We start from the raw sequence: 12,611 nt of genomic DNA, 5'->3' as shown, positions 1-12,611 counted from the left end.
CCACTGGACCAGGTGAATGAGGTCACAGGGGCTATACAAGTTAAGACCGCCCAGGAGGAGGGGACAGCAGCTATGCCCGGGACTCAGACTTAGAGAGGAGCTTCACCATGTGAAACTGGCTCTTTCCCCCATAGCTCATGAGCTAGGAACAGCCTGCCTCCAGAGGGACTCTCTAACAGCCTCGGGATGATGCTTTTGAATAAGCTACTCGAGATCTGGTTAGATATCTAGCTGGCAGTAACTCACAGGCGTGATCAAAAGGCTACCTCAGCCAGACTGTTCTGCTCGATGGGATTTCTCTGAGATTGCTCAATCTTGTACCCTATATGCACCCTACCCCTGTAACCAATAAAGTCCTCCTTTGTGACCAGTGCAGGAGACTTATTGAGGGGTGGGTCTAAATTATGCCTAAGAGGCCCGTTAGATCTGCGGACTAAGGGAGATTTTCCTTTTTGGCCCCCAACTTGTGGAAGTGCCCCAAGTGCCTGTACTGGGTTGAGTACCCATAGGACTATTAGGCCTGTGTTTCCCTGGGGACACAAGGCTGAAAGAGTCCCTTCTCAGGGTGGTGGAGGCACACGTTACCCCCGTACTCTGCGGTGGGGCTTGAGAGGGAGCATAATCTCAAATAGCTGCTAGAAGAGGCCTGGGGTCCTGCAGCTGGAGAGTGTTTCCTGCTTTGGGCAGGTTTCTGCCCTGCAGGGTGGAGAGGAAGGTGTCTAGCAGGAATTATAGTCTAGGACCACGGTTTCCAATCCCTGGGCCACAGTCCAGTGCCAGGGCATGGTGGTTGATTGCTGGTCCAGAGCACAGTTGGCTGCCAGACTGGAAGGAAGTGGCAGAGCTGCTGCAGCTCAGCCCTCCCTGTCTCTGATCTCAGAGAGATACAGACTAGATTTCAGCCAGAGGCTTTGCCTGGAAATTTGGCCCTGGGCTCCAGTGGGCTCTGGGGCAGGTCCTTGTGGCCTGAGGAAGATGGTTTCCGCTGGGAAACTTCCTTACTACCCTTCTGCTTGTGGCCAAGTCCCTCTGAGCCCTGGTTTGGATTCCTGGGAAATACTCACTGTTGCTTATAGACAATATCCTTGAGTTCTCTTTTTAGGAGAGTGATTATTGTGGGGTCAGGGGTTCAGTAACCGGTGACTGTAGCATGGAGCGGAGCCTGGCTGGACCCTGCAGACTCCTTGCAGCTGCTGCCCTCTCTGCCTACTCAGGCAGTCTGGGCCTTGCAGGGCCTGTCCTTGTTCCCTTTGGACTCCCCCAGACAGAAACACTAGTAGGGAAGAATAGATGCTGAGCCAGGACTCCTGGTTTCGAGTCCCCGGCCTGGGGAATCTGCTCCCCTGCTTGCTTACTAACCTCAGTCAGGATTTAACCCATAGGAAATGTAAGTGGCCTGGAACGGGGGTGCCCATTGCAAATGATTGCTGCCCACTGCACCTCTTGCCCAAACCAACCTGCCATCAAGGGAAGGGGCGAGGGGGACTACTGCAGGCCTGGCTGTTAAGCTGCTGTGTTACCAGTTACCAATCAATCATGATTCACTAGGGTACCAGTTCAGTACACAGTTTCTAGCTAATGTAACAAGTTAATTAGCAATGATTAACACCTACAAAACTACAGGCTAAGGAGAGGAAAGAATCAATACAGACAATCAACTGCCCCAAGACAGAGACAGTCAGTTGTACAAGCACCCATGTCACAAATTTTGTCTGTCAGCAGGTCGGGGTGCATGGCTCCAGAACCCCCCTACACCAATCTTCTCCATAGCTGGCAGGCTTCGTGACTTCAGCTGGGGATAGCAGGCCTGCAGTTTTCACCCTCTGCTCCTTAACACACACAGTGTCACCCATGTCACAGGTTTTGCCTATTAGTAGCCAGAGATTCAGGGACCCAGAAGCCAGAATCCTCCTGCACCTATCACCTTGAAACTTGGCAGGCTTCGTCCTCAGCTGGGGCCACCAACCCTGCAGTTTTCACCCTCCTGTGGTTTAACACATACATGTGACATGAGTTTTGCTTTCAAGAATTGGGGGTGTAGTTTCCCCTGATCCCCTGCACCAATCTTGTTGAAACTTTGCAGGCTTCATGCTCTCAGCAGAAGCTACCATCCTGGTAAGTTGCATCCAAATCATACAAAAACCAACAAAGTTATAGATATTTCATTGAGTCCCCATTATACCCCATGGCTAGATCTCTGAAGTGGCTCCAAAGCTTCGGAGCCACTTCAGCTGAATCGAAGCCAGAAACCGATTTAGAGCTCCAGATTGGACTGTTGGCATCTGAAGTCAAATTGAATAGCTGGCTATTCGCACAGGCCTAATGCACAGCCTGAGGGGACCAATGAATGGGGAGGCACAAGGCCCAGTGTCTCCTCTGGTCAGGGGAGACACCCGCTTGGATGCCAGGATTCCTGGTGGCTGGGTGGGACTTTGAATGGGAGCCTTTCCCCAGCATCAACTGGTGCAACTGCTGTAGAGTCTGCTGGGGACCTCGGGAGGAAGTGGTTAAGGGGGATTCTTTCTCTGACATTTGCATCCATAGCCAATGCGAGTGATAAAAGCAGAGAGGCGGGTGCTGCAATGAGCTGGACAACTGGGTTTCAGGTGTCTGCAGCCCACAAAATGGTGGCTGGAAGGGAACAGCACTGTTGAAAGATGTAGGGGGGTTGTAGGTTAGGAATGAGGTGTGGGACAGGGACTACAGGTCAAAAGTGAGAGGCCAGGAAGGGGCTGCAGGTCAGGAGTGAGGAGCTTGGCACCATCAGGGGGCCTCAAACAGCTTTGTGTGGCATGTGGAGCTCCAATAGGGTTTTTTAAAGGCGCTGTGTGGCGGGCCAGTAGGGGGCGCTCCTGCATTGAGCCGCCCACCTCCCTGCGCCCGACCACCTTCCAGGCTCCGAATGCCTCGGTAGGGGTGCCTTATGTCCAGCCGACCTCCTTCCTGGAGCACACTCGCTAGCCTGGGGGTAACGTAGCTGCCACCACCCCAAGTGTTTCCTTGGGGAAACACAGGTCTAATGTCCTACGGGCACTTGACCCAGTACAGGCACTTGGGGCACTTCCTCAAGTCAGGAGGCAAAAAGTAAAGTCTCCCTTAGTCCGCAGACCTAAGGGGTCTCTTAGGCATAATTTAGACCCACCCCTCAATAAGTCTCCCACACTGGTCACAAAGGAAGGCTTTATTGATTACCGGGGTAGGGTAAAAATAGGGTACAAGATTGAGCAATATCCTAGAAATCCTAAAGAGCAAACAGTCTGGCTGAGGTAGCCTTTTGATCACGCCTGTGAGTTACTGCCAGCTAGATATCTAATCAGATCTTGAGTAGCTTATTCACAAGCATCTTCCAGAGGCTGGTGAAGTTTCCCCTCTGGAGGTAGGCAGTTCCTTGCTCATGAGTTTTGGAGGAGAGAGAGCCAGTTTCAGATGGTCATGCTCCTCTGTGTCCCCCGCATGGCTGCTGCACCCTCCTCCCGGGCAGTCCTAACTTATATAGCCCCTGTGACCTCTTTCACCTGGTCCAGTGGAGGTCAGCTCCAGTTGGCTCTCCGCCAACCAATTTGAAATACATCACCCGTTACGGGGCAGATTCCAGCCAACCAGGTAGAAACCCCTCATCCAGGTAACTGATGCCAGTCACACAGGCAGAGGGAGCAGGTTTCCCCCTCCCTCAGGAATGCAGCCAGCTCAAGTTACCTAAAGAGAGAGGCTGAGGTGTGAATCCTCCGTGATGGGCCCATCTTGATCTCATTGTCACAGGGCAGAGAATTTGGGGAGAAACCAAAGTGGCTTTCTGCCACAGGCTGCAGGTCAGGAATGAGGGGTACTTGCAGTGGACTGGCAGGGGAGCTGATTTAGTTTTGCCTCCATGTTTGTTCCAGCCAGTTTCATGTGTGTTTCCCTGTGCACACCCTTAGTGCAGCTAGCTGGACTTTCTTATATGGGTCATCTTTGTTCTTTAAATATATGGAACCAGGAGTGTTGTGCCCCTGTGTAAAGAAACTCACACCAACCTCTCCAGGGGTTACCTTAGTGTCAGCATTTCAGTGGGATGAGAATAAGTTCCTGTGCCAGATTCTGAGGCCCCAGCACTGAAGGAAGTGTGAATGCATCTCCCTCTGACCAGGCTGGCGGTTTTGAAAGTGTCAAGGGTCTGTCTTCTGCTCCTGTCTGTACTGCTCCCAGCCCTATGTCCCCTGAAGTCTGTGACTGTGGAGCTCCCTCAGGACAACAGGGCTGTTTTTGTCTGAACTGCAGCCAGGGGCTTTTGTCTGAGCTGCCTCTTACTTCCCCTTGCTGTGTCCTTGCACAGAAATACATGGCCGTGTCCTCAGCTTTTATGTTGCGCATTTGTAGATAGAAGGTGGAGCTGCCCTTGGAGTCTGTGAATCGTCCCTTGATGGAAGAGGCATAATGGTTGCTGCTGGTGATGTAATAATAAACCAGCCACTCCAGCCCCTTCCCAGGTGCCTGCCTGATCCAGTTCATCCCATAGTTTCTAAGCACAAACCCACTGGTGGCACACGGCAGCATGTGAGACTCTCCAGGCTTCTTTATGACTCCCGCTGACAGAGGCTGGGACAGGCCCTGGTGCAATGAGGAATTCCAGCCTTTCCCTTCAGATCCCAGAGCTATCAGCCAGAGAAGCTGCAGGAAAGCTCAGCTCCTGGGTGCAGTGGTCTCAAGCCCCCCAGAGTGGTTACTTGAAGAGGAAGTTACAGGGGGGATTTGTGTAAATGGCTTGAGACAAGGGCCTGGCTTGGGGGAAGTGGTAAAAAAAAGCAGTTCCGTGTGCATGTGTATGTGCATGTGCATGCACATGTGTGAGTATGTATCTCTGGTCTGTGATGTACCACCATCCATCTCCTGCTGGGCCCTTCCCTCTGAGATCCCACATTGGCAGGAAGTGGCGGAGCTGCTGCAGCTCATCTTCCCTGTCTGCGATCTCAGAGAGATAACAGACTAGATCCCAGCCAGAGGCTTTGCCTGGAAATTTGGCCCTGGGCTCCAGTGGGCTCTGGGGCAGGTCCTTGTGGCCTGAGGAGGATGGTGTCCACCGGGGGACTTCCTCACTACCCTTCTGCTTGTGGCCAAGCCCCTCTGAGCCCTGGTTTGGATTCCTGGGAAATACACACTGTTGCTTATAGAGAATATCCTTGAGTTCTCTTTTTAGAAGAGTGATTATTGTGGGGTCAGGGGTTCAGTAACCGGTGACTGTAGCATGGAGCGGAGCCTGGCTGAACCCTGCAGACTCCTTGCAGCTGCTGCCCTCTCTGCCTACTCAGGCAGTCTGGGCCTTGCAGGGCCTGTCCTTGTTCCCTTTGGACTCCCCCAGACAGAAACACTAGTAGGGAAGAATAGATGCTGAGCCAGGACTCCTGGTTTCGAGTCCCCGGCCTGGGGAATCTGCTCCCCTGCTTGCTTACTAACCTCAGTCAGGATTTAACCCATAGGAAATGTAAGTGGCCTGGAACGGGGGTGCCCATTGCAAATAATTGCTGCCCACTGCACCTCTTGCCCAAACCAACCTGCCATCAAGGGAAGTGTTTGTTTTGGGCCCAGGATGTATCCTTGATCAATCAATGCATGTCTGGCACAGTGATACAGGGCCATGTCTCTGGGCTGCAGGCTGGTGACTCGCATGTGTACTTGGCCTCTGTACATGTCTGTGGTGATTGTGGTAGAGGCTGCCAGAGCCAGCTGCAATTAAAACCACTGATGGAGTCACCTGGGAAAGCACAGGTTAGGGTGAGGGTCTCTCCAGTCTTCACCACCCCTAAACTGGGCTCAACTAGCAGAGAAGACACCTAAAGGCAGGAGAAAGTGGGTAAAGAATAAGGTCTGGGGAGGAAGCCCCTAAGCCCTGGATTTCCACAAACCTTCCCCCAACTTACATGTGGAAGAAGTGAGACTAAACAGGAGCAGGAAAAAGGAGCTCATTGCTGTTGTCCTATCACAAGGGAGAACTCTCAGCAGGCAGGATGGGGCTGGGCACAGACTGGGGCTCTGGGCTTTCAGGGCTGTATTTACTCATGGCAGATATCTGGGTTTTGCTACAAAAAACCCCACAGATTTTTCTGAGTTAAAGGAGAAAAATATGGATTTTCTTCTTCAGTCCTGTACTGGCCTGGCAAAGTACAGGACCTTAGGCCAGGAGCACTAAAGGATTCACCTCCTCCTCCCTTCAGCCCACACTGGGCCAGACTCTCTCTCCTGCCCCCCACATGAGTCAGAGCTACTACAGTTGCCATGCCCTGGCACAGGTGGTATGGGGCAGCTGGCAGCCCACTTCATCAGGGCTGGAGGGAGCAGGGGCCTGTAGGTCATAAGTGAGGGGCACCAGTGTGGCTAGGGGGCTGTGGGACAGGTTGGACATGAGGGGCTCTGGCAGGCCTAGGGGTGAGGACACTAGCAGGGATGTGGAAGTGTGGGTCAGGAGTGAGGGGCACCAGCAGGGCCAGGGGCTGCAGTTTGGTGGTGAGCTGCCCCACCCGGCCCAGAAGTGAGAGGCACCGGCAGGGCCGGGGGCTGCAGGTTGGGGGTAAGGGGCACCAGCAGGCCCAAGGGGATGAGGGTCCTCCCTGCACTCTCAGTAACTCAGGCTTAATCTCATACTAATGCAGCTGCTTGATGTAGTCAGTACCTGGGTTCCTCCTGGTCCTGGGACACAGTGAGGATGTTATGCTAGTGCTGGACATGGAATTGGCCCAAGCCCATGTGAGGGGCTGTGACATTCTCTGCTCAGGGGGAGTCCCCTTGGATTGTGCTGCTAACCTCCCTGGGACGTGGATGGATCTGCTTAGTGTGCCCACATAGGGAGAGCTTCCTGGGGGAATGGCATCTGGGGCACCAGGCACATGTTCATGGTAAGTGTCATCCAAGGAGCAAGAGACTGATACATTCAGCTTTCTGGAGATTTGTCCCTTCATGTCCAGAATGAGCCAGTGCCTGGCATAGGATGGGAGCAGGGGGGTGGGGCTAGTGCCCCGGGAAGGAGCAGGGTAAGGTTGGAGCTTGGATGCAGCCAGTCTGCATATCCTTCTCATTAAGCAGGACAGCTAGCACCCAGCAGTCCTCCAGGACCTGTCTCTTGGTGCTAGGGAGACGCTAGGGCCTGCACTTGTCTCTGCAAGCAAGGGTCTGGGTTTGGGCAGGGGCAGCTCCCTTTGTGTCTGCCTGACTAGGGGCTGGATGTGCCAAAAATATGAGAAAACAGCTTTGAGGGAAAGAAGAAGAACATGGCAAACAGATGATCCCAGCTCTGGTCTTTGGGAGGACTGGGCTGGGCGGTAGCTCAGCAGTGGGGAGGATGCAGGATCTGTGACAGGTGTAAGGGCTACAAAGGTGACAATGATCTCACCTAAGAGCCACAGAGATGCTGTTTTAGGGTAGACCAGAGCCCCTCTGCCCCTTGCACAGTAATATGTGGCAGTGTCTGCGGCTGCCAGGGAGCTGAGCCGCCGGTGGTGTGTCTTGCTGGAGAAGTCCCCAGAGATGGTGATTCTGCTCTGGAAAGCTGGATTGTAGTTTGTGCTGCCATCCCGCCTTCCCATCCACTCCAGCCCTTTGCCAGGGGCGTGGTGGATCCAGTTCCACCAGTAGCTGCTGGTGAAGGAGTCATGAGTGATGGTGCAGGTTAAGCTGAGGGTCTCCACAGGATTCACCACTCCCGGGACAGAGTCCTGGGGCTGGACGCCTAGAAAAATGAGAATCAGTCAGGATCAACCCTGTGGCAGGCCAGTAGGGGGCGCTCCTGCGTTGTGCCACCCACCTCCCTGCACCCGACCACCTTCCAGGCTCCGAATGCCTCCCTTGGGGTGCCTTATGCTTGGCCGACCCCTCTCCCAGAGCACACTCGCTAGCCTGGGGGTAACATAGCCGCCACCACCCCGAGAAGGGGCTGTCTCAGCCCTGTGTCCTCGGGGAAATGCAGGCCTAAGAGTCCGACGGGTACTCGACCCGGTACAGGCAGTTGGGGCACTTCCCCAAGTCAGGGGGCAAAAATCAAAGTCTCCCTTAGTCCACAGACCTAAGGGATCTCTTAGGCATGATTTAGACCCACCCCTCAATAAGTCTCCCACACCGGTCACAAAGGAGAACTTTATTGATTACAGGGGTAGGGTAAACTAGGGTACAGGATTGAGCAATATCTTAGAAATCCTAAAGAGCAAACAGTCTGGCTGAGGTAGCCTTTTGATTACACATCTTTGTTACTGCCAGCTAAATATCTAAGCAGATCTCAAGTAGCTTACTCACAAGCATCTTCCAGAGACTGGTGAAATTCCCCTCTGTAAGCGGGCGGTTTCTAGCTCATGAGTTTGGGGGAGAGAGCCACCTTTAGATGGTAAAGCTCCTCTGTGTCCCCCGCATGGCTGCTGCTTCACCTCATGGCTGAAGAGAGAGACCCTTCTTCCCCCCTTAACTGATATAGCCCCTGTGACCTCATTCACCTCGTCCAGTGGAGGTCAGCCCCAGTTGGCTGTCAGCCAACCAATTTGTAATACATCACCTGTTACCGGGCAGATTCCAGCTCCCCAGGTAGATGCCCCTCACCCAGGTAACTGATGCCAGTCCCGTAGGCAGAGGGAGCAGGTTCCCCCCTCCCTCAGGAATGCAGCCAGCTCAGGTTACCTAAAGAGACAGGCTGAGGTGTGAATCCTCTGTGCTGGCCCATCTAATCACGTTGTGACAGGGCAGAGATTTTGGGGAGAAATCGAGGTGGTTTCTGCCACAAACCCTAATATCTACCCCTGTCAGTGCCACCTCCCACAGCCTCATTAGGCATTCGCATGGGGAACAGAAAGTAGGAGGGAAGCCAAGAGCCCAGGAGGGAAGCTCAGCTTGTCTTTTTGTCTGTCACAACCTGGGCAAGTCTCCCAGGTGACGTACATGGTGTGAGCTGTAACAGCTTTTGTTTCCCTGAAGGTGTCCTTGATACTAATTTGGCTTCTGTCATAAATGGCCCCAAACCAGCACCCAGGTCCTGGCTGCAGGCCCAGCACAGCTGATCTCTGCCCTGGGTTCCTCTTTCCCCTCCTCTGGACCCTCCTCTGCACCCAGGGTCTAGATCCTCCCCAGAGGGGTCTGAAGGTGACAGCCACTGACTGAGCTGAGGCCCAGACAGTTTTCCCCACAGGACAGTAGGGTGGGAAGGGTTAATGGGAGGCCGTTTCCTCCCCAGCTCAGGTTAAACGGACCATCAGCTCCAGCTGCTCCAGCAAGCTCAGCCCAGACATCCTGGGGCTGGAGCAGGAAGCTGGGACTGCTTCAGAGAGTCTCAGTCTGTGGCTGGGAGACGAGGGGTGCATAGAGGAAAATGCTGTTTGGCTGGCTCGGAGCTTCCATGCAGGGGAGGACGGGGGGTGGCAAGGAAAGGAAAGATCTGTTCTGACTCTTAACTTGGTCACCTGGGAAATGTTTAATGTTCCATAATCACTGTTTATCTGCCTGCAAACTTGGATGAGTTCCTCAAGATGATAGTGGTGTGAGATCTTGCACTTCTTCTGTCCCTGACACTGTCTTTGGTGTCTGCTTTTGGTTGTCATGCAGCAGGGCAGGAGCATTGCTGCAGCTGATATTGTCTAGGAAATGATAAGATACCAGGGGCTACTGGGTGAAAGCTGCACAGTTTGGGCTGTCAACTGGGTTCTGCTCCTGGCTTCCTCTGCCTTACAGTCCTGATGCTGGGATTGCTGTGGAGGCCAAAGTCTCTGGGAGCCCAGTTTCCCTGTGATTTGGAGCCTCAACCTTCCCAGCTCCTGTGACCACCCTAACCCCCACCCAGATAGGCCTGCTCACCGGACCTGACAGACCCAGCTCTGCCCCTGCTGAGCACTGCTCAGTGGAATCTGCCTGGGCTGTGGGTAGTATGGGCTGACCCCACCTGTTTCCTGCCCTGTGCTGGATAGTTCACAGTCCTCCCCATGCCTGCAGGCTTTTCCTGGGTCACATCAGGGGTGGAGATCCAGCCACACAGTTCAGCAGGCCAACAGCACCAGCATGTGAGGGGCAATGGTGTGAGAGGAGTCTCCCTAGGCTTCTGCATGGCTTCCTGGTGGGCTGCTGTTGTGTGTGGAGCACAATTAAGGTATTGCTGGGGGGATGGAGCCGGGCTTGTGGCTGCCCCGAGACAGGGTAAATCTGATGTGCTCTGATGTGTCAGTGTAAGGGGCATATCATTGCCAGGGGCAGCTGCAGAGAGCTAAGGGGCAGCAGCTTCCATCTAGGGAGTTCACTTTGGAGTGGGAACTGGGCAGTGCTGATGGGGCAGTCAGAGCTTTGTGGGCTGGGGCATGATCTGGGCTCAGCCCCCTCACTTCGCTGCTGCTGAGCAGGGCATCAGTGCAGGGTAGGAGACTGGGATGTGCACAGCTCTCTCAGGGACAATCTGCTTCTCCTTTGTGTGCAATCTCTGCTGTGCTCTGTGTCACTGTGCGTCTTCCCTACCACAGTAATATGTGGCGGTGTCTGCAGCTACTAGGGAATGCAGCTGGAGGGGAAATGGTTCTTGGAAGCATCTGCAGAGATGGTGAGTTGGCTTTTCACAGCTGTGATTGAGTCCATGTTACTGTTGTCTGCATGAAAAAATCCCATCCACTCCAGTCCTTTCCCAGGAGGCAGCCAGATCCAATGCCAGCTGTAGCCACTGCTGATGGAGTAACCAGAGACAGCTTGGATCAGGGAGAGGGTTTCATCACCTCTGGGCCAGACTCAGTGTCACTGCAGAGAGGACACCTGCAAAAAAGGGACGGAGAAGGGAGAGAGTTGATTAATGAACCATTGCCTTTGCTGGTTGCTAACATTGTCCCCTGTGGCGGGCCAGTAGGGGGTGCTCCTGCGTTGAGCCACCCACCTCCCTGTGCTTGACCACCTCCCAGGCTCTGAGTTCTTCCCTAGGGCACGTTGCGTCTGACTGACCCCCTTCCTGGAGCACACTTGCTAGCCTGGGGGTAACGTAAGCTGCCACCACCCAAAGAAGGGACTGTTTTGGCCTTGTGTCCTTCAGAAAACACAGGCCTAATAGTCCTATGGGTACTAGATCCAGTACAGGCACTTGGGGCACTTCCCCAAGTTGGGGGCCAAAAAGGAAAGTCTCCCTTAGTCCGCAGACCTAAGGGGCCTCTTAGGCATAATTTAGACCTGCTCCTCAATAAGTCTCCCACACCGGTCACAAAGGAGAACTTTATTGATTACAGGGGTAGGGTGCAAATAGGGTACAAGATAGAGCAATATCATAGAATTCCCATTTTGCAAAACAGTCTGGCTGAGGTAGCCTTTTGATCACGCATCTGAGTTACCCTGCATATCTGCCAGCTAGATACCTAATCAGATCTCGAGTAGCTTACTCACAAGCATATTCCAGAGGCTGCTGGAAATCCCCTTTGGAGGCAGGCCATTCCTCACTTATGAGCTATGGAGGAGAGAGCCAGTTTCAGATGGTAAAGTTCCTCTCTGAGTCCCCCACATGGCTACTGCCCCCTCCTCCTGGGCAGTCTTAACTTATATAGCCCCTGTGACCTCATTCTCCTGGTCCAATGGAGGCCAGCACCTGTTGGCTGTTGGGCAACCAATTTGAAATACATCACTAGTTGCTGGGCAGACTCTAGCCCCCCAGGTAGATGCCCCTCACCTAGGTATCCGGTATCAGTCCCGTAGGCAGAGGGAGCAGGTCTTCCCTCTCCCTCAGGAATATAGGCAGCTCAGGTTACCTAAAGAAATAGGGTAAAGCTGTGTCTCCTCTGCTGGGCCCATCCTAATTAAATGTTCACAGAGCAGAGATTTTGGGGAGAAACAAATGTGGCTTCCTGCCACATAATGTATTTATCATTCCTGATTCCCCTGAGATTTCATAGATTTCATAGACATCAGGGCTGGAAGGGACCTCGGGAGATCATCGAGTCCAGCCCCCTGCCCAAAGGGCAGGAAGTCAGCTGGGGTCATAGGATCCCAGCAAGATAAGCATCCAATTTACTCTTGAAGGTGTTCAATGTAGGTGCTTGAACCACCTCCGATGGCAGACTCTTCCAGACCTTGGGGGCTTGGACAGTAAAGATATTCTTCCTTATGTCCAGCCTGAAACGGTCTTGCAGGAGTTTGTGACCGTTCGACCTAGTCATCCCTTGGGGCGCTCTGGTGAACAAACGTTCCCCCAGATCCTGGTGGTCACCCCTGATAAACTTATAGGTGGCCGTCAGATCACCCCTGAGCCTACGCTTTTCCAGGCTAAAGAGTCCCATGTCTCTCAGCCTATCATCGTAAGATCTGTTTTCCTGACCTCTGATCATACGCGTGGCTCTCCTCTGGACTCTCTCAAGCTTCTCCACATCCGTTTTGACTTGTGGAGCCCAAAACTGGACGCAGTACTCCAGCTGCGGCCTCACCAAGGCCGAGTACAAGGGGAGAACGACGTCCCGGGATTTGCTCGAGAAGCATCTATGGATGCAAGCCAGCATTTTGGTCGCTTTATTAGCCGCAGCATCGCATTGCAGGCTCATGTTCATCTTGTGGTCAATGATGACCCCCCAAGTCTCTTTCTTCTGTAGTGCTATCCAAAGTAGCACTGCCAAGCCTATAAGGATGCTGCAGGTTTTTCCTCCCAAGGTAGAGAACCT

Source organism: Crocodylus siamensis, chromosome 6 (assembly GCF_052110815.1).
Source record: "Crocodylus siamensis isolate JL-2025a chromosome 6, ASM5211081v1, whole genome shotgun sequence".
Lineage (NCBI taxonomy): Eukaryota > Metazoa > Chordata > Crocodylia > Crocodylidae > Crocodylus > Crocodylus siamensis.
This window is presented reverse-complemented; position numbering follows the sequence as displayed.